The sequence below is a fragment of the Camelus bactrianus genome, chromosome 6, assembly GCF_048773025.1.
Source record: "Camelus bactrianus isolate YW-2024 breed Bactrian camel chromosome 6, ASM4877302v1, whole genome shotgun sequence".
Taxonomy (NCBI): Eukaryota; Metazoa; Chordata; class Mammalia; order Artiodactyla; family Camelidae; genus Camelus; species Camelus bactrianus.
Window position 1 is genome coordinate 56421356 of NC_133544.1, and position 22113 is coordinate 56443468.

A 22113-nucleotide genomic window follows, 5' to 3' on the forward strand; every position below is an offset into this window, starting at 1 on the left:
GAAATTGACTAAAAAATGGTACAGGGGAACTTTCTGGAATGATATAAAGTTCTGTATCTCAACCAATGTGTGGGCTATAAGGGTGTATGAATTTGTCAAAACATATCAACTGTACACTTCAGATGTGTGCATCTTATCATTATAAATTATAGTGCCATAAAAAGGCAAGGTTCAATAAAAAAGAAGAAAGCATCAGGAACAAAAGAACTATTGCTGAAATAAAATGCTGGAGGGTCTGCTGTTTTTAACCAGTATTCATGGAACTTTACTATCTATCTATGCTCCTTTACTGAACATATATTGAGCCCATCTACTACTAACAAGGTACTTGGTAAAGCTGGTAGATAGTGCCTTTGTGGAGGCTTCATCAAGTTAAGTTGAGAAATATATATATATATTTCTAAAGTAGTGCGCTGAATATCTTTCAACTTATATTAATTCTTTTATTTAATAAATAGTTCTCAAGTGCCTATTATGTGGCAGGCAATGTTCTAGTCACCAGGGGTACAGCAGTGACCAAGACACTATATCCCTTGCTTCATGGAGTTTCACTTGAGTATGGAAGAGACAAAGAGCAAGAAAGTATTTAAATAAATAAATGAGTTAATTTCAGATAGTGATAAACACAATGAAGAAAATGAAATACTTGACCACATTTTACTCATTTCTGAGGCAAGGTGTGTGAATCACATATTTGCATGTCAAATTACATGTCATTTTTGGCTCCATTATGATTTCAAGGATCAATTCTCAAATACTTCTGTGCTCACTCTATGAGGAAAACAGGTTTTGAGAACATGAAGGCCTATTTCACAGGTGCACATTTATGTACATTTTACTTTCATACACACTCTTTTAAAAAGGACAGATCGACAATTCACCAGGTCATTACACACAAATTAAGAGCATATGGACTGTGCCTTTAAATAAAGGCCACCACACTGCTAAGTTCCACTGTCATCACTCAGTATCGCTAGATATGCTCACTTTTTCCTCTTGGCTTGAACACGTAAGGAGTTATAACTAGTAAGTGACCAGAATAATTAAAACCCACTGGCTTGAAATGACCTATGAAAATCAGACTACATACCAAGCCCTCATTCATCATAACATGCATGGTATACGGAGTAAAAGTTTCAGACTCTAAAAACGTCTTAGTGCCTTGTTCATTCTACTTGTTCTAGAGTAGTCAAGCCACATGACTTCAGTTTAAGTATCTGTTATCACACAATAGTGTTGTTTTTGATGTCTTAAAGTTTATTTTGGTTCTCATCAGTGGAGGAACAGAAAGAGATTCCAGCCATTGATGTTTTAGTTTTGTTTGACACTGATGAAAAGCTAAAACTGTAGTAGTTTCAACTATGGCATATCAACCTTGGCCATAAAAGCAGCTTTCTCAAAGCCGAGTAGCCCTGTGCAAGCCAAAACACAAGTGCAATTATTTCCAATAAGTTTAGTTTCTATGATGCTTTATACCATTTTGGGAAATGGTGTTGTCTTTCATTAGTAAACCCTATTAGCACTTCAAGGGAAGCAATGGGTGAGAAGCATCTTTCATCATCACCAACTTAGAAACAGAGATGTGCCAAGGGGCAGTGCGTTCTGCCCAGTGGCTTCTTGGCAGAACTGCAATTAAACCAGAGAGCAGTGAAATGTCCATTTTGGGCTAATCTTCTAGCATCCCCTATAAGCCACACACTTCATATGGGAGAAAAACTTTTGTCAGCAGAAAAACTGTCAGCAGAGTCTCCACATGATGAAAACCTACATTTCTGTTCATTCACCTTGCAAAATAATGATGATAATAATGATGGTAGTTCTTGAGAAACCATGCGGGTGTTCAAGTGAAAGCAAGCAATTAAAGAGAAGGACAACTTGGGGCTGCACAGTCACCTGGACAAAAAGATAATTAAGAATCAAAATGATCATTTATGTAAGTAGTGATATATTAATGAGTGAAAATGGACCGCTACAATTTATATGATGAGGCTGAGGTTTTTCTTCCTATCTCATGAAAATATATCCACAGTGTTACCACTCACATGAATAATAAAACTGATTTCATTTTATCTTTTTAAAGGCAGTTTGAGGCTGATGGCGGAGGCAGAAGAATGTCAGTTGATCAAATCTTGCTCCATGCCTTTCATCTGAAGTGTCTTATAATCTAGGCTAAGAAAATAATGCCAAATCATCCTTGAATGGTATACATAATGGTGTCTGAAGTTGTGCTAAAATGTTCTAGCCTCCTGGCTCCTTTCTGATCATTCCGAGACATGTGGTCAGTAAGGACCTCTTTCCTATAGATCACATGGCTTTTAACCTATGGGGTTGTTACGAACACACTCTTTAGGGCAGGTATATCTGGATTTGAATCTCAGCTGTGCCATTTACTAGTGTGATTCTGGGCTTTTTTTTTTTTTTTTTTAAATTATGCTTACCCATGGTTTGTTTCTTTCTTTTCTTTTTAAGGAATTTGCAAATTATTTTTTAACTCTTTTTTTTTTTTTTTAAAACAGAGGTTCTACGGATTGAACCGAGGTCATCATGCATGCTAAACATACCACTGAGCTATACCCACCTGTCCTACCCACAGTTTCTTAAACTGGGAATAATACCAACCTCATCACATTACTGTAAGATTAAAATAAGATGTATGAAAATGCCTGTCCTATAAAAAGTACTCAGGTAACTATTGGTTCATTTCACCTCTGCTTCTTTCTCGTAGGTCTTACCACACATTGCTCATATAGTGTTATCTTGCTGTTTATCCCCCTAGAGTGTAATCTCCTCAAGAGTGAGGATGGCAGATCATTCATTTGTCTTTCCTCTGAAGCCCACCACAAAGTGCCTATAGTTGGAAACTATATATTGAATTTTACTTCTTATAATTTAGCATACACTCAGCAATTTAATGAAATAAAACCACAGTCACAATGTCCAGTGATGTTTCTTTTCTCTAACAAGTCAGCTGCTTTTATTTTTAGAAGTGTCTCTCTGGAGCACTGATGACATTTTACTTCAGGCGGGCAGTCTTCCCAAGTTAGATTGAGCTATATGTTTTCACCACTCAGCTGAGGCTTTGCTTTTGTTCTGAAATTAGTTTGCAACATGCATGTTTAGATGAGTTTTCCAGTGAAACAGGGGCCCAAGGAGTAAATCAGTCACACTATTCCACCTCTTGTCAACTGAACATCTGTTACCTGCAATTTACAGTACACCTAACTATAATACATAATACATTTTTAATAACTCATAAGAATTCTAGTGAGTCCTAAATGTGTTCAAAATGCTTTGATCCAAGAAAATTTATTTTTTCAAGTTCTCCATAGATAAAGTAAATGGCAGTTATACAGATACTTTGAAGAGACAAGTTCAAATCAGTCACACGGGCCATGCCTTGTACATTTTACTTTGGGAAAAAATGTAAATAAATAGTCTTGAATATTCATGAGTTAAGTGAAATTTTTCTTTCCTTTATCTTTCTCTTTGGCTCCTTGACCTTACAGAAACTCAGTTTTCTCTTCTCACAAGACTGTTTTTAGGATTAAATGAGGTACGTATACACAATGCCCAACACAGTGCCTACTGCACAGTACAGGCTGGAGTCGGGGCAGCTGAGCAGCTGATATCGCAGTTCGAGGCACAGCCTAAGCCTGAGCCTCCCTTTCAGGGGAATGAGAGTTCTCAGCAACAATCCAGTAAGGAATTTCCCAATCCCCTTCTCTCTGAGCCCACAGACATTCCAAAGATCTTTGAGTCAAAATACTGTAAGAATTCTGGTCACAGTAAATTTCATCAAGAATAATACCTTAAAACAAACAAAAACACAACCTTAGAAAGGAAAGCAAGGAAGTAATTCCCATAGGTGGAGGGTAGGGAGCATTCAGAGGTTTTCTGGGAGCTGGCGGTGTTCTGGATCTGGGTCCTGGCTACATGGTTTGACTTTACAGTAATTAAGCTATATATTATTATTTTACACACTTTTTTGTAGGTGTGTTATATTTCACAATGGAAAACACTTAAAATGAGAACATGTGTGTGTGTATGTGTGTATGTTTGTATGTGAAACAAAGAATATGTACCTTCTTGGATTTCTAGACTGCTTCTTTCATATCACTGTTTGCAAACAGGTGGCACATGGTTAATCAAATAGGATGCCTTCTATTGGATCCAAAGATATTAAAAGACTTGCTGGAGGTCACATTCTTATCTGAGGCTAGTTCCTGACAGAGTCTAGTGCTTGGGACTAAGCTGTCCTAAGTTGTTTACTGTTCTTTTCACTTCTTCAAACTTTCTTCCAAACCAGAATGTTCACTTTACACAATGTTAATATTATACAAACTAATGAAATCTTAAATAATTTTTTAAATTATGAAATATTTCAAACATATAAACAAGTATTCAGAATAATTTAAGAAAAACATATATAAAATCTTACTTATTTGTCCAACTTGCTTCAAACTTTTCAAAAATATAACACATTACAGATTTATCTTAGACCCACTGTGCACCTCTCTCATCTGCCATTCTCTCTCTCCCTAAATTCCAATTTCTAAGAATTTAAAAAAATAATTTTCCATACACTCACACACATATATACATATATATATCTATAAATGATATATAGTATTCTTTTGCAGATTTAAAAACTTTATTTAAATTGTTATCACATTAGAATATCCTTCTGCAACTTTTTGTTTTGTTTTGGCTTAAAATTATATTTTTTATGTTTACCTATGCTAATACATGTAGCTACTGGGTAGTATTTCTTGTCTGGATATATCACTATTTTTTAATTTGCTCACTCTCCCATAAAGAACACTTCGGTTGTATTCACTATTTTGCTGCTGAAAACATTGTTATAGAACAGGAATTGGCACACTGTAACCCACTGGGCCATATCCAGCCCACTACCTATTTTCGTATGGCCCTTAAACTAAGAATGTTTTTTTAAATTTTTAAAACTGCTTTAGCCGGGAATCGAACCCAGGTCAACTGCTTGGAAGGCAGCTATGCTCACCACTATTACCACCAACGCTTCTGGTTTTTACATTTTCAATAGTTGAAAAAAATCAAAGAGGAATAATATTTTGTGACACATGCAAATTGTATAAAATTAAAGTCTCAGTGTCTATAAATAAAGTTTAATTGGAACACAACGTCCAATCATTTATGTATTATTTAAAGAACATACAGCACAGTTAAGAAGATGTGACAGAGATCGTTTAGTCCTTAAAACCTAAAATATTTACTATCTGGCCCTTTGCAGAAAAAAGAAAAATTGCTGATCCCTATTAAGAGAGGTCCTTTCATGTACATATATGACAGTTTTTCTGGGCTGTATTTCCAGAAGCTGAAATACTGGTTTATAGAGTGCTAGATTCTTCAGTGTTAACAGTTATAGCCACTTGGTCTCTAGATTATACAATTATTATATAATTACTCCAGTTTACACAACCACAAGGAATGTGTAAGAATTCCTATTAGTTTACTCACTTGATTTACCATACTCTTAAATTTTTGCCAGTATGATTAGTGTGAAAGGGTAAATCTCATTATGATTTTTATTTGCATTTCCATAATTATTTAGGAGGGTAACCATGTTTTGGCAGATATTGTGAATTGCCTATTCACAAACTTTTCTCATTGTTCTGTTGCATTGTTTATCCTCTTCTTACTGATTTTCAGGAATTCTTTATGTATTCTGGCAACTAATTCTTTCTAAGTTATGTCAGTTGCTAATATATTCTCCCTATCTTTTGGAGTCTTGTCTTTTAACCTTATTGGTAGCATCTTGTGTGTATACAAAAATTCTTTAATATAGTTAAATTTGTCAATTTTTCCTTTATGGATTGTGTAGTGTTTTTTTCTTATCTAATATTCTTTCCTTAATTTTCCCTATATTCTTCCTTAAGGATATAAAAATCATCTCCTGTATTTTCTCCTATAAAGCAATAAAACATTTGAGAAGTGAAAACAAACACTTATCTAACTAGCCAAGTCAAGATGAATAGATGATAGTTACTAACTTTAGCCTGGTTCTACCTATTCCACCAGGAGTCTGATGTAATTGTAGCCAGAGAAGGAGGTCATTTCAAGAGAGAGAAAATAAGGTAAGAATTAAAAAGGAAGTACAATGATGACCTTGACAGGAGAAGTGGGTGGAGGTACAAACTGGATTACAGTGGGATGCCAAGTTAATGGTAGATGTGGAGTGAAAACTAAATAATAGTAGTTAGCACCCGCAAATCCCAAAATCCCAATTTATCCATCCACCCTGGCCTTTCCCCCCGGCTAACCACAAGTTTGTTTTCTACGTCTGTGAATCTGTTTCTGTTTTGAATAAATTTCTTTTAATATCAAGAATGTTTTTCTGAGCCCTAGACTGGTAAGAGTGTGATCTATGGGCATAATTTGTTCAGGTACACAATTCAGAGGCAGCAGCAAAATAATTTCTTTTTAACTGTCAGCAAACTAAATTTACCTTCACAGGCCCTACCAAGGAACCTTAGTATCTGTTCACTAGAATAAATACCCTTTATCCTTCATTTTAAGAGATATTTCTATCTACACAGCAGCAAAGGGAAACCTGCTGTAAGCTATTTTTTCCAAAAAGGGTGAAAGTTTGATGGATCCATCCACTCTTTCATGCATAGGCCCATGTTTGTCATCTGTTACATGCATTTGCAGGCGATCTGCTCAAGACTAGGAGTAGATTTTGTGACTCAGGCTATGGATAAGAAAGAAGCTTCTGCAGGAAAGAATTTATCTGACCTCAAATACAACTTATCCTAATTAATTGGCCAACTCAGGCTTTGTTAACAATACTAGATTTTTTTTTTTTTTTGGCACAGCCTGGAATTCTCAGAGTCTCCACACTTTTTCTGGAGTCTGGGTTAGGTGCCCTTTTCTAAGCCCTCATATTCCCTGGGCAAACTGCCTTCATAGCTCTTGTAACAATGAGCTGCAATTGTCTCTTTACTAGTCTGTCTCCTCCTGTAGTTCATAAAGAACTTGGAGATCATATCTTACTTATTTTTTTTCTATCTCCAGTTCCTAGACAGCACCTGGAACAAAACTGACGTTTACTAGAATTACATATTTGAATGAAGGAATTAATTACAGACTTGGTATGTTACACATATTCATGTATTAAATAAGGATCCATTGTTACTATTTAGCCATGCCTGGAGATTAACTATTAACTCACAAACATGAATTTGTGGTGAGAAGTTTGATAGTACAAATAAACTGGACATCTTAGAAACAAAAGATGAGAGAGTATTGACTATTAATCATATAAGATTAGACTTCTGTGTCTGGCAATATGAAAACCAGATACCCTGAGGAATTATCTCAGTGCATAAAACACACACACACACATACACACAGATAAATATTATTTAAAAGTCTCTGTAAATGCAGAGCTGAGCTAGCAAGAAAGTTACCTCCAGATAATAAGCACTGAAGATGCTCATGGTACAGAGATCTTGGGTTTAACTGACTACATGCAAGATACAGGAGATAAAACTGAGGATTAGTTAAAACAGCAAGTCAAAATAAGATATTGGCATAAAGCTGAGATTCAGAAAGGTGTCATTCTAATGGAAGGATAAACTTGGGCAAAACCCCACCACATAGAGGAAGACAGGAAGTATGCCAGCCTCAACCTTATTTCTGAACAGAGTGGGAAAAATGTTCTCTTGAGATTTTCTAATCACAAATCTACCTTCATCTGGGTTACAGGCAAGAATTTATATTAAATAAACTGAAAGTTTGGTTTAAAGTGATGCCAAATTGTAGTGACTGTTTTAAAAAACAAGAGAATATTAAGAGTATGCCCAAGGAAAAAGAGATGACAAACAAACAAAATGACTAAAAACTAACAAAAATTATCAGGTAGATCTGGGGGAAAAAAATCAAAGGCAACATCTAAAAATGAAAAATGTAACTAAGATAAGAAACTCAATAATTGGTTAAATATCAGATTGTTCATAATTAATGAGAGAATTATTAAAATGGAAGATAGAACTAAAAATCAGACAGAATATAGCACAATGACATTGTGATGGTTAATCTTGTATGTCAGCTTGACTGGTTATGGAGTGGCCAGATTAAATATTATTTCTGAGTGTGTCTGTGAAGGTGTTCCTGGATGAGATTTGTATTTGAATCAATGGCCTCAGTGACATGTATTGCCCTTTCCAAGTGGGTGGGCAGCATCCAATCTGGTGAGGGACTGAATAGAACAAAAAGCAAAAAAAGAGAGAATTTATTCCTTTCTTGCCGACCTGTTTGTACTGGGACGTTGGCCTTCTGATGAAGATGAAAGAGATGAGTTCTGATCTCTCTTCCTCTTCCTATAAGGACACCAGTCTTACTGCATTAGGTCCTCACCCTTTTAACCTCATTTAACCTTAATGACCTCTATAAAGGCCCTATCTCCAAATACAACCACATTGAGGGTTAGAGTTTCAACACAGGAATATGGGTGGGATACATTAATTCATAACAATAGGCAGGATTAGATAGAACAGGGAAAGAGATAATATTTAAAGACATAATAATCGAGAACTTTTAGAACTGATTTTCAGTAAACTTAAAAAATCCAAATCAGCATAAATGAAAAGAAACACATGCTTAGACAAATCATACTAAAAGTACAGAATATCAAAGACAAAAATAATGTTAAGGGCAGATAGAGGAGACAAAAGGAACCTCTTTTAGACTGACAGCAGACTTCTCACCAGCTTCAATGAAAGTAAAAAAGATAATGGAGTAATAGTATCTTCTAAATCAACTGTGAACCTAGAAATGTATATCTAGTGAAACTATTTTTTTTAATAATAAGTGCCAAATAAAGATATTTTCTGACACTACAACTGAGAATCTTCACTGAAAGAAGTCATACGGAATATATTCCAGAAAGAATGAAAAGAAATCCAGAAAGAAGATCTGAGCTAAAAGGAGGAACTGTGAGTAAAGGAAATAATAAATATGTGAGCAAATAAAAACAAATACTTACTATGTTAAATAATAATACTGAGAATTAATTTATATGGTTATAAATTTTTTTAAATACTGGAAAAAATATGTAAGTGTGTGTGGGTGATCACAGTTATAAAGCATTCTAAGCTCCTATAATGATGAAGAAAAGGGTAAATGTATTGACTATAAAATTTGTTAAGAAAGCATGTTAAAATTTTAAGAGTAATACTGAAAGAATAGACAGAGTATAAAATTTTCCAATTAGTAGAGGAGAAGAAGTAAACCAAAAACAAACAAACAAACAAAAAAAAAACAACCCTTCAAAGTCAAAAATGGCAAGAAACAAACAGAAACAAAGGAGGGAGAGAAAATGGAACAGATGAAAAGCACAAAATCAGATGGTAAAAAGAAATTCAAATATAAAAGTGGTTACAAAAAGTACATAAAACTTTCCAACTAAAATACAAAAATTGTTGCCTTAGGTTAAAAAGAAGTCCATCCCAATGCTACTTACATGAGAAAAATCTAAAGACTGAGATAAAGTTTAAACACAATAGTTGAAAGTAAAGGATAAAAAAAGATATACTCAGTAAATGCTAACCTAAAGAAAGCAGCAGAGCTATATAAAAATGAACAAAATAGAAATTAAGGCAAAAAGCATCAACAGGGATGAGACAGACACTATACAATGACAAAATTATTCACCAAGAAAGTTTAATAATCATGAAACTTTATGTACCTAAAAAAAAAAAATTCAAATTGTAAAGCAAGAATTGACAGAACTTAAGGAGAAAATTTTAACATCCTTATCTTAGCAATTGAGTCATAGACAAAAAGAAATCAGTAAAAGTATTAAAGATTGAAGAATCACAATTTACCAAGCTTAGTATATTTTGGGGGTATATGGAACATGAATGGTACCAAAGAATTAAGAGACTTCACATTCTTTCCAAGTGCCTGTGGAAAGAAAACTGATCACATACGCTCCATAAAATAGATCTCAACTAATTTTAAAGAAGTGTTATTAGAAAGACTATGACTTCTAGGACTCACTGTGTGTGAGCTGCATCAGCTGGAATCCCAGTTTTGAACTGTTCCAACTGAAGCACTTTTCATCAGCATTTTCTCTTGGTTGAGAAATCAGAGGACAATTTGTTGACTTTGATTATGATGAAGTAAAATTCATATTTTATGCCAAGATGAGAAAAGTTACCAAAAAAGAAAGACTATGATCTCTAAGAAATTCAATTAAATTAGAAACCATACAAAAGCGTAACTACAAATCTTCTGTATATAAAATATTAAAGATGCTTCTAACAACACACAGAATTAGGATATATTTCAAAATAAACAATGATAAAAACACTATCCTATATCAAAATTTGTAGAATACAGCTAATGTGCTACCTATAGGAAAACCTATAGCCTTAAATGCACATTAAAGAAATGAAAACAAACCTAAAAATTAATGATCTAGACAACCGACTTGAGAAATTATAAAAATAACATCATAAACCCGGAGAAAGTAGAAGGAAGGAAAAAATAAAGATAAAAGCAGAAATTAATAAAATAGAAAACAAAGACCATATTTTTGAAAGAACCAATACAGCAAAAAGTTGAGTTTTGAGGAAAAAAAAATAAAATTAACAAACTTTGGCAAGACTAACCAATACCAAAAGAGAAGAGATACAAACAAGCAATGTTTAAAATGTAGAGGAAAGGACATTACAGATACAGCAAGAATTAAAAGGATAATAAAGTAACTAAACATGAACAATTTGTGTTGACAAACTTGAAAGTTTAGATGAATGAGACAAATTCGTAGAAAAATATTGTCATCATATCAGATTGACATGGTTATGGAATGGTGTGAACTGAAAATTGACTAAAAATTTTCAGGCTTACACCAAAAAGGGATGATCTCTTAGAAAATCCTCCTGAAATTGTCTGGATACCTCTTGAACATAGAAGGAAGGGTTATCTGAACTCACATATTTCATGCTAAGCCTCTGATGGTATAGTGAAAGGCAAATTAAATCTTTTTAGGGGGTGGGAGTGGGGTGGGAAAGGGCTAAACATCAGCACCCTATCCACAATGGAAGGCAACACGAGTTATGAAATTATATTAGCGTTCTAATTGCTCATTTTCTTTTTATTATTGTGTGCAATCTCAGAAATTCAAATTTTAGATGATACAGCATTGACTTCAGAGTTGAATTTTTTTCCCAATTTGATCAAAACCGGAGTAAGTCTGTTTTGCAGGCTTACCTGCCACTTTCTGACGCAGTAAGAACTCATGACACTACAGACTTCTTCAAATGACCAACTGACAGATCTACAAATCAAATGCCTAAGAAGTAAGTGAGACTGTGCAAGAACATGGGCTTTGAAGTCAAAACAACCAGGGTTCAAATCCACCACAAAGTTTGCACGATCTTGAGAAAATTACATTTAACTTATCTGCATTTCAGTTTTCCCGTTGGCAAAATAAAAAGGATTGTTCATGGAATTACTAAGCCCAGCACAGGAAGTACTTATATAGAAAGTGTTTATTGCAGAACCTGTAGGTACTCTATATGGTAGTTCTTTTCCTTGTGCCCACTAAGTGTTGGAGGGGATAATATGTTTCTAAACGATATAGGTCATGCACGATGAACATGCTTCTCCTAGAACCTGGCTTAGGAAATTCTAAACATCACATATTTAATACTTCTATTGTTTGGACCAAAAGATTCAGTTTCAAGAAATTTTGCATTTTTGGTTATCATACTTTCCAGCGGACTGGTTAGCATTTAGCCTGTTAGTATTACAAAAGAGAATGTCCTGGGAAATATATACAAGATCTTGTGGTAGCTCACAGCAAGAAAAAATGTGACAATGAATATATGTATGTTCACGTATAACTGAAAAATTGTGCTCTACACTGGAATTTGATATAACATTGTAAAATGACTATAACTCAATAAAAAAATGTTAAAAAAAAAAAAAAAGAGAGAATGTCCTGGCTTTGAAGTGACTGTAGAAGAAGACATAGGGGCATCAGTGAAGTGGCTGACTGCTCACCCCAACATGCTGCCCAACCAGTGACCTATTCATGTGTATAAATATATGGGAAGAAACTTTTGTGGACTGGCCTGCTTGATTCCTTGAAAGATATATTCCCACAATGGAAAATGTTATTTGTCATCCAAACAGCCAACTTCCAATAAGTAGTTCATATTTGACAAATGAATCTTTGAGTACATATTAATACCAAATTATATTTAGAGTCCAGAATTTCTAGGCCTCTACATCATTGGTGTTTAGTTTTTTGAAACTGTGGGACCTAACCTATTACTGGGCTGTGAAATCACTTGCTCAGGAGAATTGCAACTATGATTAGTTGGTTATGATCAATACTGAAATTATTTGAAAGCATTATATATGGCCAGGGAAAGTACTGTTTGGGAAACGTTCCTATCCACGTTCTAAGTGTGAGTGTGTACATGTGCATGTACACATCGTGGGTCATAATGTCAAAAATATATCTCACTCTAGGTCTTGGTCAAAATGAAAATTGAAACTTGCTGCTCCATGTAACCTGGCAGAAAGGTCTGTTGCCCAGTATATTGGGCAGGGGCAGATGGGAAGTTTCCCTCCTGTTGTTCTAAAATCTGAGAGCACACAACATCCTCACACACATTTTCATACACTCAACGTGCAGTTCCCAGTATTCAAGTTTGTTTTGTACATCAGCTTTTGGGGACTCAGAATGCATCATGTAAGAGAAAGACATCAGACCAGCCCACAACATTCTCTTTAACCTATAATGCACTGTACTGTGCCATAGTACTAAACCACCCAAGAATTGTAAGTGTTCCAAGGGGAAAATGCAATCATTCCAATTTATGAAATGAGATACTCACTAACCTGGAGTAGAAGACACCTAATTTGGTTCCCACTCACCTGGTGATGACTTTCGGCAAAACAGTCCTATCTCTGGGCTCAGCTTCCTCAGGGGTGAAATGTTGAGGTTCTTTAAGGTTTCTTCTTCCTCTGTCACATGATGATCCAATATCTCCCTTACTGTCCCACCTTCCTCCTACGATAGAAGGGTAGTGGGTGGAAGGAGTAGCACAAATTTTACCATAAGAATAATCTGCCCACTTTCTAGTTCTGTGACGCTGAGCATGTCACCAAATCCCTCTTGGTCCCCATTTCCTCATCTGTAAAATATAAATGAGAACTTTCATCTACAAAAACTTAAATGTAAAAGCATCAAGTATCATAATCACGGTTTCCTTCTTTATTCCTCCTTATTCCCTCATCTTCCCCACCTCCCAGGCTGTGCAGGTTGACCTATGCTGTCCGCCACCCACTGCTTAACCACTGACCATGGAGTTAGAGAAGGGGCTTGGTGGAGAGTGGAGAGCCGAAAAGCAAGAGGAAGGTAGGGGTGGGGGCCTGTCCCTGCAAAGCTGTGGGAAGCTGGGGAGGTTTGCTTGCAGTGGAATCCCCTCTGGGCCCTGCCTGCCTCCCCAGGTTCTTCTTTTCTTCTTAAAAACTACCTTCCTGCCCACCACCGCTGCCTCCACAGGGCCCTAGCAATCTTGAAATAGGAGAAGGAGAACTGGGTGGAAACAGGAAAGGAAAAGGATGGAAGCTGCAGCTGTTGGGAGGATTCCCTGTGTGGACATGATGCTGGTGTGCTCAGTCTTCATGGAAGCCTCTGATTTCAAAGGCTTCAGTATTTGTCATCTCCTTCCTACAGCATCAAACAGAATAACACAAACAAAAGTACACAAACTCAGCCTCTCCACACCAACAAGAAAGAGAGATTTTTGTTGTTGGTCTCAATGAGGAAGATGAGGGAGATGGGAGGGAGCTTGGTCCCACAGTGTGCATATTATACACAAGACAAAAATCCCCACCAGGATTCCAGGTTCTTCTCTGAAAGCTCTTCTGTGGCCGCCAGCCACCTGGCCTCCTTCCCTCCTCTGGTCTACCTTCATTCAGGCAGCATTTACTTCTTCGAGGCCTCTTTCCACCTCTCTCCTTTTTGGAAACAAAGCATTTAGTTCCTACAAATTTGTCTCCATTACTTGACATCATCCTCAGTGAAAAAGGAAATAAACTCAAACTCTCTTGAATCACTCTTTAATAGGGTGGTAGGGAAATTATAAATGATAAACTATTTTCATCTTATCACATACATACAAGTATGCCCACAAAATCACTTGCTGGTGGTAACGCTGGTTAATCTTGCACATCAAGGATCCATGCTGGAGGAGAAAAAGGGTGTGAGATAGGAAGAAACTCCAAGTACCTAAAGTGACTTTGGCCTGATAGTAGATCCCATGTGGATGCAATGAGGCTGGAGGGCCGCTGATATGGGAGTGACAGGGGATATATTCTTTGCAGTGGTCTTAACCTAGATGATGCCCATGCCCTACCATCTGCAATTTCAGCAAAGTTCAATTATCAAATTAATCTTACAACATTTACTTCATCAAGTCTTTATCTGATAAAAATAAACAGTATATCCCAATTCCCTTTAAAGGGATGGAGAGTCAGGCTCAAGGCTAACTTTCACCTTTTGTCTATTTCCTAAGAAGGTCTTTAAAGTTAGGGGCTTCGTGATAATCATTAGGGGCTTATCCTTGCAGGTCTATCATAGTGCCTTTTAAATAAAAGGCAGCCAGTGAATGCGTGTTGAACTGCACAGACTTTAACATCATGAAAACACATAAAACCCTTTTATAGACAACTATCTATAGAAGTCTAATTTTAATTAAATATGTTCTTTACTGTTTTCTACCAAGTTGTAATTCAGCATCTAATCTAATCTTAACCTCATTATATGACCACAGAACACTGTCATTTAATGTTTATGGAACTAGAGCTTAGTACAGAGAATGGTGTTACTCTTAAAACATGGCCCAGATTCAAAATGAAGCACATTTACACAGCTATCAATGGCATTAGCTATGAGCCACTTCCTATATCCACTCTCAGGACTCTTTCACTCTTTGCTATCCCAGAAATATCCTGAGTTTTCTTACTACCAGTATAAAATATATTTCTGACTCAAGAGACTACTGCCTATTATAGAGAATGATCAATTTAGCTGTCTTATTGTAACATACATTTGGATGTTGATACTTTAAAATTTTACTTGTATTTGACTGAAGTTTTCACTCTCTGCTGCAAAAATAAAAATTAAAGTGCCAAGCATCAAAATTTGAAATGTTCTCTTAGTAAGGACCTTGGAAGATTTGGCAAGTATGGGAATATATTCCAGTTAGGAAAAAGAATCAGAAATAGTTTGCTTTCATGTGGAGCAGAAACAATATTCATTTACAGTTTTACCTCAGAACTATGCCAATTCTCTTAACATCTGTTACAGTACATTTTGAAGACATGTGTCTGGGCATCTGATGGAATATCACTTTGATCACTTTGATGTCACACTGATCAGGTAAGTGGAGTCCTTGATGAGATGATGAGATAAGCCCCCTGAAGATCAGGGAATTTTTAGGGGTCCAATGGTCAGATGCATGCCAGGTATCCCCTCCAAAGAGGAATTTGCTGCATACTGCATCCCATAGTACAAATAAGGAAGTACAGCACCTGGTAGGCCTCTTCAGGCTCTGAAGGCAACACATTCTACATCAAGGTTTTTCAACCTTCACACTGTTGGCACTTTGGACCAGATAATTCTTTGTGTGGGAACAATCTTGTGCATTGCAGGATGTTCAGCCGTATCCCTGGCCTCTACCCAAGTTGATGCCAATAGCACTCCCTCTACTACGGTCGTGAAAATGAAAAATGGCTCCAGACTTAGCCAAATGTCCTCTGGGGAGCAAAATCATCCCTGGTTTAGGACCATTGTTTACATCCAGGAATTCTGTTGTCTCATTATACCAAGTGACAGGGAAAGCTACTAGATATCAGGGTGGTCCAGAATAGAAAAGAGCTTAGCAGAAGGTACAGGTTTGGGTATAAGCAGGTCTACTGCTCGAGCTATACTATCCAGCAGACTTTCTAGTCTTGGAGATGTCCATAGTGGGAAAGATTCAATGTTCTTATTAATATGTTTGGGTCTAAATGCCCCATAATACATTTGCGCTTTATTTGCCTCTCTGTTCTTTTCCCTCTTCTCTTTCTTTCCACCTTTCTTTTTGATTAAGCGTTTTCTATTATTTCATTTTTTCCTTTCTACTGGCTTTGATGTTACAGTCTTTTGACTATTATTGTTTTTTTAGATTTATCCAGGTATTTTTCATTGATTTTCACTCTTTCCTACATATCAACATTCTATTAGACAGTTTTCTTCTGCCTGAAAAACGCTCTTCAGTATTTGTTTTTAAGAGCATTTTCTACTTTGTCTGAAAATGCTTTTTATTTCAGGGCCAAGTATTTTTGGTATTGAATTTTCGGTAAAGAAAATGTCATTGTTGTTTGGCTTCCAATATTTTGATTGAGAAAGCAGAATTTAGCATAAGCAGTGCTCTTTCGATGGTAACTTTTTCTGTGGTTGCTTTTATGGTATTTTTTGTCTAATTTTCAGCAGTTTTATTATGATATGCTTAGGTGTGGATTTGTTTTTCTTGCTTACTTGGGATTAATTCATAAACCTGAACCAGTTGCTTGCTGTCCTGCTTGATAGTTGTGTAAAGATCTCAGCCATTATCCATTCATATATTGCTTCTACCTCTTTCTCTCTCTGCTCTCTCTGGGGAGTTCAATTAAATTCATCACAAAGCTCTCTTCTCCGTATTTTTTATTCTTTCAGTTCTGGTTTTATTTTATTTTCTTCTGACTAGTCTTTCATGAATTCTATCTTCAGGTGTGTCTAATCTGCTATAAGCCCATCCTTTGTTCTTAAATTCAATTAATATATTTTTGGGTTCTCTAACTTCCATTTGGTACTTTTCTGTATTTTCCCAGATATCTGCTGAAATTCTCTATCTTGACTTTTATCTCCTTGGGCTCAATAAGCATATTTTAAATTTTGTGTTGTTTCTGTTACTTCTATTTCATGCTGTCTTATGTCCACACGTGCCTTGTTATTTTGAGATGGACATCAAATCTGTAAGACTCTTTGTAAAATAACTTGAAGTCTTGAACTCCAATTTCTGTCCACCTATACCTACAAGAGGCCATCAGAAGCATTGCTGAGCTGATTAGCTAACACCTACAAAATTCTCAAAAAAATTCAAGGGAAAAGTGATTCCAAACACAGGTTTACTTATCTAGGCTTTTTTTCTTTCCAAACTCCTGGCTGCAATTCCTCACTGTTAGTTTTCAATTTTTTAAAATCATTTTTTTGAAATAATTTTGTCTATTTTTTTCCTATGTGTTCTAAGTTGAAGAGTTGGTCCAAATAACCTTACCTTCTTGTTGCTGTAAGTCATTTATATTCTTATACATAGGAACTGGACGAACTGGACTTTCTGTAAGATAAAGGTGGTTTGAGAAGGGTGAAGGTATGTGGGAACAGTGGTTTAAAAAATACTTGTATAATTACATTTTTTTTTAATTCCTTTTGAATGTTATATTCACATAAAATGCTTGCCTTTTCTTTCTTTTGTGGAGGTATGGCAAAATAGCTCTTACATGCAAAGTCTAAACTGCAGTAAGGTCCTTTCTATGACAATTTCCATTGTTTGAATCAAAAGTAATTTCAAGCTGCTTCATACAGTTTCTGTACTATCAGAAGTTAAAACAAGTGAATTCTTCATTCCAAAATTTGCACTGGATGTACTTTTCAAATTCACACTGTAATTCCAGCATTTTTTGGACCTCTATGAAATTGCAAGAGAAATTTCTATACATAAAACTATTTAACTGTGCAATTGTGGAATTTCCACAAACTTCAACTGGAAATGATTTGCAATGTGATATTAATTTTTGTCAATGAAAATTTTGTAGATAATTGTTTTCTCCTAAGTATGTATATAATATTGTCAATTTTGGACTCTTGGTCTACAAAGCTTAAGATATTTACCATCTGGCCCTTTATAAAGTTTGCTAGTCCATAAGCTAATACTTCATACTGGTAAGTCTTCCCTAACTATGAATTACTAGTTAAGTGAAATAAGATGCCCTTTCCTCAATGCATTCTTCATTGTTCTCTTCCGAGCTCCTCCCACAAATATATTTATATAGTTTCTGGACTATATAAAATCTGTAATGTATAACTTCATCAGATTCTGTGAGGCTTTCTCACTTTGAAAACACATTTTCTTTCAATTATGAATTCTGATATCTACTGGGAACTGATTCCAAGGCCTTTTGACAGTCAATGCATTAATGGTGACTCAGGCATGACTACTCTTGTCATATTCAAACTTAATCTGTTGGGGAAAGCCTTCCTACATAGACACACACACACTGTTTCTCTCCTTTGTGAATTCAGCAGCCTCTGCTCCTGTGGTATTTAATAGAGGAACTACCACAATCAGTACATTCATAAGACTTCTGTCTAGTGTAGGTTCTCTGACATGTATTTAAAACAGATTTCTTCATAAAGGCTCTCTCTTATTTAGTACAAACATAATTTTTCATTAGTGAGTTTTCTGGTATTTAATCTAGCACGCAGCACTTTCTCACTCACTACATATACATGGTTTGACTGTGTTAATTTTCTGATTTACTTGGAATTGTGACTTGGAAGTGAAGGACAGGCACAATCATTGCATTCACAAAGTATCTCCCCTGTATGAACTTTGAGGTGCAATTGTACTAGCATTTATTGCTGTGTAAATTATCCCCAAACTCAAAAGTTTTCAACAATACTTACTACATTTCTAAGGTAGGAATCTGGGAGTGGCTTAACCATGTAGGTCTGGTTCATGATCTCTTGTGACGTTTTTATTCAAGGTGTCAGTTAGGGTTAAGAGAATCAGCTTCCAAGCGCATTCACACAATCGTTCGTAGACCTTAGTTCCTCTAGTTGCTGACCAGACTTCAGTTCCTCTGTGTGGGACTTTTCACAGGTCTACTCACAGTATGACAATTTGCTTCTTTCAGAAGCAAGAGATCATAAAGGATACCCGCAAGAGGGAAAAAGTCTTTTATCTAATCTTGAAACTAACATACCTTCATTTCTGCTGTTTTCTATTGATCACACGAAACTAATCTTCATAAAATGAAGTAGGAGACCATGCAAAGTTGTGAACACTGGGAGCACCATTGGGAGCCGTCTTGTAGGCTGGCTTCATTCAATAAACGAGTTTGACTTGCGGCTGATGGCCTTACCACACTCAGTATGTATCTCCAGTATTAAATTCTGGTGTACACTGAGTTAACTTCTAGGGTTAATTAAGGCTTTTTCCACGGTCACTCCATTCATATGGCTTCTTGCTAATCTGAGTTTTCTGAAGTGCAATCAAGGTTGACTTACAGGTGAAGATTTTTTCAAATTTTAATACATTCATAGGTCTCTCTCCACTGTGAACATTACAGTGTACAAAGATTAGGTATTTTGCTGAATGCTTCCCCATATTTAATGCACATATAAGATTACTCTCCGAAATGGCTGCAAATATTCATTGAGGCTTGATTTGGAAGAATTTCTCAGTATGTTTCTCTCCAGAATGAATTCTCTAATGTTCAAATGTGACTTCTAAATCAAAGCCTGCTCCTATTCAGCAGTTTCTCTGATACATGAATTCTTCAAATGGACCTGAGTACTGACTGGTGGTAACGTCTTTATTACTTCATTCACCTTAGCTATTATGTTCTCAGCTCCACTTCCCACAGGAGCCTGAAGGTGGTTGGGCTATCTTTAAGTTCCTATCAAGAGTTGCTGGAAGAGGTAGGTTAGTCTCAGTAAGGATTTCACAGCCTCAACTTAATTTAAGAGTTTTCACCTTAGGTACCCAAAACTCCAAACCTTGTAGGTTTTAGAAGGAATCTGACTTAATGCTCAGAGTCCCTCAGGAACTAAACTGTTGAAAGTCTCAATGACAATAGTAGTTAAATTGCCTTAAGACCACTTCTGCTTCCCTTAGTTTTTATTTGCTCTAGGCCTACTCGTAATGAAGTATCTTAATTTTATTTGAATGGAACAAACTTTATTCCACAAGAACCTTTTCATTGGCAGGTTTTGGCTTTTGTTTTCCCTTTCAGCACTTTTAAGAGGTAATTCCATTGCTGTCTGTCCTTGACCATTTCTATCGAGGTATCAACTGTCTTAATGGTGCCCTATTGAAGGTAATGTCTTTTCTCTAGCTGCTTTTACAAATATCCTGTCTTAAATTTTCAGCATTTTTGCCATGTGTGCCTAGGTGTAGGTTTTTAACATTTAGTTCTGCCTGACTGGAAAAGGCTGTGGGCTTTTTTATGAATTTTGGAAAATTGTTGGTCATAATCTCTTCATTGTTTCTGCTCCATTCTCTCCAAGACTCTAAATTGTATGTTAGACATTTTGAACATTTCCTGCTTCACTGGTATTATCTATTGATAATCATCTTATAGCTCACTAATCTTGTTTTCTAGTGCACACAATGTTACATCTAGGGAATTCTTAAAAAATCTTTTTTTTATTTCTAAAATATGTTTTTTCAAACAAAAAATTATTTGATGAAAAATTTCATGCCATTTATTTGTCAAACTTTCTCTCCCACTTTCTTTCATATTAAATCATAATTACTTTTAAAAAACATTGTCTAACTCCACAATCAAGATCATTCTGATTCAATTGTACTTTTTCCTCTCTGGGTTAACTGTCACGATTTTGTTGCTTCACATATCTAGTAATTTTTAATTGTATGATGAATATTATGTATAAAAAAACTATAGAATCTCCAAGACAATTCCTTCCTCTGAAGAGGGTTCTCCTTTCTTACGTTAGGCAGAGCTAAAAGTTTTGTTAAGAACTAGGCCAATTCATTCCCATTCCTAGGGTACAGATACAAAGTTTTCAATTGAGAACCCAGATGCTTGTTTCCTCACCCTTGAAAGATTGCAAGAGATTCTGCTCTGCTTGTCAGAAATTTTCAGCTCTTAGATTTTTGAGCCTCACTAAGCTTCAACACTCAATAAATATCTTGACAGACTCACTGTTCTTTCAAAACCTCCAATTTTATAACTCCAGCCCTATGCAATCACTAAAAGTATAGCTGGTTTTTCTCTTAACATGGTCCTCTGCCTAGGCCTAACCTATTTTAATATTTTACTTTAGTTTTAATCAGGAAGATTTTAAAAAAGTTTCTGCTCTCCCACTAACCTCTGAATAGTTCTCCCTTCTGTGGGACTGAGTCTATTTTAGACTCAGTCATTTCCACATCACATTGATGCCTTTAAAAATATGCCCTTTGAAAGTTATCTTGCTTTTATGTTAGATGGTGTGTTGATCTGTTGAGACCTAATACATCTCATTGAAAACTGAACCCCTGTAGTGTTTATAAGGCAAGTATTAAAAAGTGGCAGAAAAATGAAAATGGTGACTTTGGAAAATTCAGGATGTATAAAATTATATTACTAAAAAACATTCTACAATGCAAATTGCTTTCCCTTGCCTCCAAATCCATGCCCTACCCTCTTCATTATCACAGTTTCCCCTCTTTACTTTTTTCTTCACAGAAAAGGGGAGAAGGAATTGTAAACAACCGAGTTTTCTGGGAAATAACATTAAAAGTTTCCTAGTATGCCCAGATCTCTGCCATTAAAAAAGCTCAGTTTTGACTAGCTTATTACAATTATAAATTTGATCAGTAACTATTTAAAGTTGAATATCAAGGTTTTTTCTATGTAATTAATCCTTACCATATGAAATTTTTCTTCCAAGAACTCCATTTCGTGCCCCCTAGATGGATTATAAAAGCACTTAACTGGGAATTAAATCTCTCACTCTTGTACCTCAGAGATTTGTTTAGTTGGATAGCTTCTGGATAGCCTGAGTCTTAAGAAGCTCCCACAAGTGATGCTGGTATATGGAAACCACTGCTATAAACAGAAAAAAAAAAAAAAAAAACTCAAAAGCCAGCACATTCTTAAAACTTGAAAGGTTATTTTTACCTGAAGGAATATATTTGAACTTAAGTCTAAATCTGTTATGATCTGCCACTTATAAGCCTCATATAGCACTTCAATATAGATTAAAAAATCCAGAAAGATTTCAGAAGTAGAGACCTATAG

The 22113-nt window shown here is 35.6% G+C and overlaps 1 non-coding gene across 1 annotated transcript; it reads right to left on the minus strand.

Annotated features, from left to right (window-relative positions):
- Window positions 1-4965: 4965 nt before the first annotated feature.
- On the minus strand, window positions 4966-5038 carry TRNAG-UCC (transfer RNA glycine (anticodon UCC)). Its single transcript has one exon. It is a non-coding gene; the product is annotated as a tRNA-Gly (tRNA).
- Window positions 5039-22113: the final 17075 nt, after the last annotated feature.